A 5,443-nucleotide genomic window follows, 5' to 3' on the forward strand; every position below is an offset into this window, starting at 1 on the left:
CCCCCAAGGCTTGCTTTTTTTGCTTATTTTATGTATGAGCGCTTTGCTGCATATACACCTACATGCCAGAAGAGGGCACCAGATTCCCTTATAGATGGTCATGAACCACCGTACGGGTGCTGGAAACTTATAACAATGAGTGCTCTTAACCACTGTGCCATCTCTCCAGCCCTGTCATGAAAGAGTCTAAGTGAACCCAGGTGGGGATACCTGCGAGGAATGGAGAGAGCGGTGGGGTTGCAAGAATAAAACCTCCCTTCTGATCCCAGCGCTCTGACCCTTTTAGGGCCAAAGGATTTAGACAAACCACTCTGGTCATATGTGAGCTCAGGTCCCAGGAATGGGCCCAACCCTCCCTTTGATGACCTCAACCTAAGAGGGATATGCTGCATGCTCCAAGCCCAGGTCTTTATGGCCATGAGAGAAGGCTGAGTCCACGCCATGTTATATCTCAGAATATAAATTAGCATGGACCAGTCCCAGCCAGTCCCAGCCAGTCCCAGACAGCCAGGCTTCCTGCTGCGCACTCTCAGTCCAACTCCTCTGAGTAAGCATGGAAACGCATTCTTCTGAAGCAATCACCAAGGTCCACTGTACCACGATCATCGTCCGCCCAACACACACACACACACACACACACACACACACACACACACACACCTGTAGCTGCTTAAAATGAAGGGAAACCTGTTTCCCCTCAGAAAAGAGAATTATCTATCTGAAAACAGTGGTCATCGTGGAGCACAGCAGCCATGCACAGAACCACACATCTGTAACTCTAGCCCGAGTGTGGGGACAGAAAGATCGGAAATTTAAGGCCATCCTCAAATAAGCAGCAAGTCTGACGACAGCCTGTGCTATGGGAGACCCTTTGAACACATATGCATGCACACGTACTCATAACTTAATGAGACTTCAACTCATTGGCTGGGCAAGATAGCAACAAAGGCCTCTAAATGCAAACTAACTTCTTCATATGACAAAAATATTATTTTAGAGCAGGGCATACTGGCACACACTTTTGATCCCAGCACTCAGGATACACATATATATATATATATGTGTGTGTGTGTGTGTGTGTGTGTGTATACACACACACACATACATACATACACACACGTCTATATATATATGTGTGCGCACACACACATGTACATGCACATGTGTATGGTGTATGTATGTTTGTATACATGTATTTCAGGGGCAGGGGAGATAGCTCAGTAGTTAAGAACATTGGCTGCTTTTCCAGAAGACCCAGGTTCAAGACCCAGCAGTCACATGGCAGCAACTATCTATAACTCCAAAGTTCCAGGGGACCTAATGTCCTCTTCTGGCTTCTATAGGCACCAGAAACACATATGGTACACAGCCATACTTACAGAGCACCCTTATACATTAAATTTAAATCTTTTTTTTAAGATTTATTTATTTATTTTATGAGTGTGAGTACACTGTTGCTGTCTTCAGGCACACCAGAAGAGGGCATTGGATCCCCTTTACAGATGGTTGTGAGCCACCATGTGGTTGCTGGGAATTGAACTCAGGACCTTTGGAAGAAGAGTCAGTGCTCTTAATGGCTGAACCATCTCTCCAGCCCAAATTAAAATCTTTTTAAACTTTTAAAAATGATGAGTACTTTTTAAATTGCCATATAGTACCATGTTAAATATTTCTATAAGTAACTAAAAATATGTAAGATATACCAAATCTATGCATTCTATAGATATACAAATCTATAGATATACAAATCTATACATTCAAGGTCATAAACCTAAACCCAAATGCTCTGCTTTCTGACAGGCTTAGGGAGTTTCATGTTATCTACTGCCAATTCCCCCAGTGGAATGTAATAGTATGACACTGGGTCCCCAGGCACAACTCTGCTGCAGGTTAACTATCTTAATTTCGAGGAGAACCTGCTTCATATAACCCAAGGGACCAGAAGACAGACCACTTCAATTCAATTCGATCCTCTCTCAAATAGTCCTGTTACAGATACAGAAAACTTATAAGATACATAATAGGCTTCTTGGGAGAATACAGACATACTGAGACTTGTTTCAGGGCAATACAGAGCTGGGTTTGACCAGCCTCTGCTCTACACTGGGGTCCATGCTAAGCACCATCTGGAGTACAAACAACTGAAACTCTCAGAAAAAGTGACCCTGAGCCAAGGCCTCTCAGTCCCTAACTCTCTCAGGCATGCAGCTGCCCTGTGCTAGAACTGTCTTCTGGGACAGCTAGAAAAGATGGGAAGGAAGACCCCATGTGACAGCCTTGGCCTGTCCACAGTTGGAGTACTAAGCCAGGTTGCAACCATGTTTGTGTTGTAAGGGAGGCAGCAGCCAGGGGTGGATAAAAGTGGATCCTTAGGGTCTGGTGGCCTCAAGTCTCATGTAACCCTCTCTTAGAGCCCCTTGTCCCACTGCTGCCTGCCTCACCAGCTAACTCTACCTTATTAATGTTCTCAGGTCCCTAGGGTCCCTTCCCTCTTCAGTAATACAGAGCCCTTCTCAGACTGGAGAATTCACAGGGGTCGTGGTCCTGGGATATGGTCCTCAGCATAGGACCACAGCCTCTCTGTGTGTTCTTGACTCTTCTGGACACCCAAAGTGCCACACTCCAGTGAGCCAGCACCATATGCCCTCCAGAGCTAATTATAGGTCAGTGAGCTAGCAGGCCAGAGAGGGGACAGATGGTGACTTATGTAGTTGCAATACACACTTGTCTCTCCCTCTGACCCCAGTCCCTCCCTTCATTTCTTCCAATTCCTTAAGTGGGACCCAGACTCTGGGGCTGGTTTTGCTCTCTCAGTCTTTCTCAATCACTCCCAGTGCACACATTTGCACAAGCACACATATGCACACTATGAATGTATTGTACACACACACACACACACACACACACACACACACACACACTATACTGCTCAGCCAGTATAGCCCACCATGTTCTTAGAACAAATCCTTTACCAACTTAACATAATACAGCTCTTGGAGGCCCACGGAGAGTATTTCAGGTGTAACAAAGCCTCAGTTAACTTCCCTGTACCTTGAAACCCCTTTGGCAACCGGTTCCCTGGCCCTCCTGAGCCTCACCCCTGCCTCATCATCGGCCCAGCTCAACTAATCATCTTCTACCCAGCTCTTGCTCTGCTCTCCTCAGAGGCTCAGAAAGGACCCACAGCAAATCCTCCTAACTCTCCAATTCTAAGGTTTCAGTCACCACTCAGAGAGGACCCACGAGCCTGACTGCCGGCCCTACTCTGTTCCTCCAATCCTTCCTTCCCAGGCCAGTTGCTGGGGCAGAGCTCATATACTGACATCATATACATGCTCAACATGACATGCCCAACAGCACAGGCCCAAAACATCCGATGAAAACTCCCCCGATGAAAACCAAGCTCCTATAGCCACTCATTTCTGGAGAGGGTGTCTTTACTGCACAGTGTCTAGGGCCCCCCAAAACCCCCAAGCCCAATGTGCTATCCCTTGCCTCATTACTTTGGGACATCATTTATCTTGAGAAACCTCCTCAGATCTTAGCCCTAAATCTAAGAAAATAGCCAATATAAATCATTCAAGCTGTCATTTTTACTAAAGACTATCTATCTGGCCAGTTAACAGAGGTGTGGATTCTGTGGGTTAAGATCCGGTTGGCTTTTTTGTTTTGTTTTGTTTCTGCCATTCCACTAACAGGATAACTAAAATGTATATAGGGGAATGTGTGTCTATTTCGGGTACCATCTACTTGCTCCATGGCCTTTAACTGCTTTTGGATGAGCAAGTATCTATCTCTCTAGCATGGTGTCTGGCATGTAGTAGGTGCCCAATAAATGTTTACTCAATATTGAATAAAGTACTAAGAGCCAATTCCAACAAGTCTGGAAAGGACTGCAGGGAGTCCCTGAAACCTGGCTCCTGGAACAGCCTTCTTAAGCTCACACCAGGAGGGACTCATCAGGCTAAGCACAGCCCCCTTAACCACTTGCTCTCCACGAACAAGTACTGAGGAGCTGCCTCAACTCTCCTCTCCAGCACATCTCTCCTCAAAGGTGACATCAGCACCTAGTGGCACTTAGTGCTAGATCCCTCCTCCTTCTCAAAGAAACCACCTACAACGTATTTCCAAGTCCTCCAGGCCAACCTCCCTTCCTACCAATCATAAAACCCTCAACACCCGTGCTGGGAAATACCCCTACTGTGTTCACTAATCAACCCTATCATTCCCACCCCCACCCCAGTTCAGTAATCTCTATTACGAACCTCTTTTCCTGTTGCGCCCACCCTCATCCCCACCCCCAACCAGGCCTTCGGCTGGCCATTCCTTCCACCCCACCGCCCCAGCACTGCGGAGATGGGGGCATCTCTGGTACAGCCTGACAGTTGAAGGAATGCAGAGCTGGCGATAGTAACCAAGGGCGAAAAGAGGCACGCGGGAAGGATGAAGACCCCCGGGAAGAACGAAGACTTCAGCTCTCACCAGCGCTCGCCCAAAGAAGCAGAGTTGGCCCCCAAGCCCAGAGGCGCTTTTGCTCTGACTCTCCTGGAGAGGATGAGGGGGCGCAGTCCACCCGGCTGCCCCCTCCCAGAGAAAGGATGGAGCTGAGGGCAAACTCCACGCCCTCCCTGCAAAACGGGCATCGACCCCCATCCTCATCCCCAAGGGCACAGGGCACAGCAAAGGCGAGGGGCAACGAATCCCGCGCCCCGCAGAGATACATCCAGACCAGAAGAGGCTGTTTCCAAGGCGCACTAACAGAGACTCCTCCTCAAACTGTTCAGGGGAGCTGGAGCTGGGAAAAGGGGTATCTTTACCCGCGGAGTGGGCTGTGGGTGCTCACCTGCGTGGAATCGCCGAAGGCCCAGCGGTAGCAGGGCGCCGCCCCCGACCTCGGCAGCGCGAGGCGTCCTAGAGGCAAGCCCGCAAAGGTAGCTGCAGCCTCCACCGCCCAGTACCGTGGCCTCAAGGACCCGCCCCCTTCCTCCGCGGATACCCTGGCCCCACCCCTAAGGGCGGGGCCTGGCCTTATCCCCGAGGCCACGCCCCCACGCCCGGGCGCTCCCCAGCCCTGGTTCACACGTGACAAGGGCGCTGCTTTGATGCTGTGCGCCATCTTGGTCGAGCCTGAGAGGGCAGGGCAAGCATTTAATCTGGTAGATGTTCTGGCCCCAGAACTTGGAATGCAGAGCACATCCCTCTTTTCCCCTCTTGAACTCACCTTCCCAAGCCTAGCCTGTTCCCTAAATGGCCAGTCGTCTGTCGCCCTTCACACCTGTTCTCGCTCACATATTTTTAAGTGGAGAAACTGGAAACCCAGATACTCTTGTAGTATGTGCCTCAGTGAATTGTGACTTGCTTTTAGGCATGTGACTGCCCTAACGCTGTTACTACAAAATGAAGTGTTTGTCTGATACATACATCCTATGAAAACATGCTCAAA

The 5,443-nt window shown here is 49.1% G+C and overlaps 1 protein-coding gene across 3 annotated transcripts in view; it reads right to left on the reverse strand.

Annotated features, from left to right (window-relative positions):
- Ppfia4 (PTPRF interacting protein alpha 4) overlaps window positions 1-4,940 on the reverse strand; it is a 48,761-nt gene extending 43,821 nt beyond the window's left edge. For all 3 annotated transcript variants that reach the window (XR_003837408.1, XR_003837407.1, XM_029480637.1), the window contains exon 1: window positions 4,844-4,940. The gene's annotated coding sequence lies outside the window, so the exon portion shown is untranslated. The remainder of the gene's footprint in view (window positions 1-4,843) is intronic.
- Between the last annotated feature and the right edge of the window lie 503 nt (window positions 4,941-5,443).

Source organism: Mus caroli, chromosome 1, assembly GCF_900094665.2.
Source record: "Mus caroli chromosome 1, CAROLI_EIJ_v1.1, whole genome shotgun sequence".
In the NCBI taxonomy this organism is placed as follows: domain Eukaryota; kingdom Metazoa; phylum Chordata; class Mammalia; order Rodentia; family Muridae; genus Mus; species Mus caroli.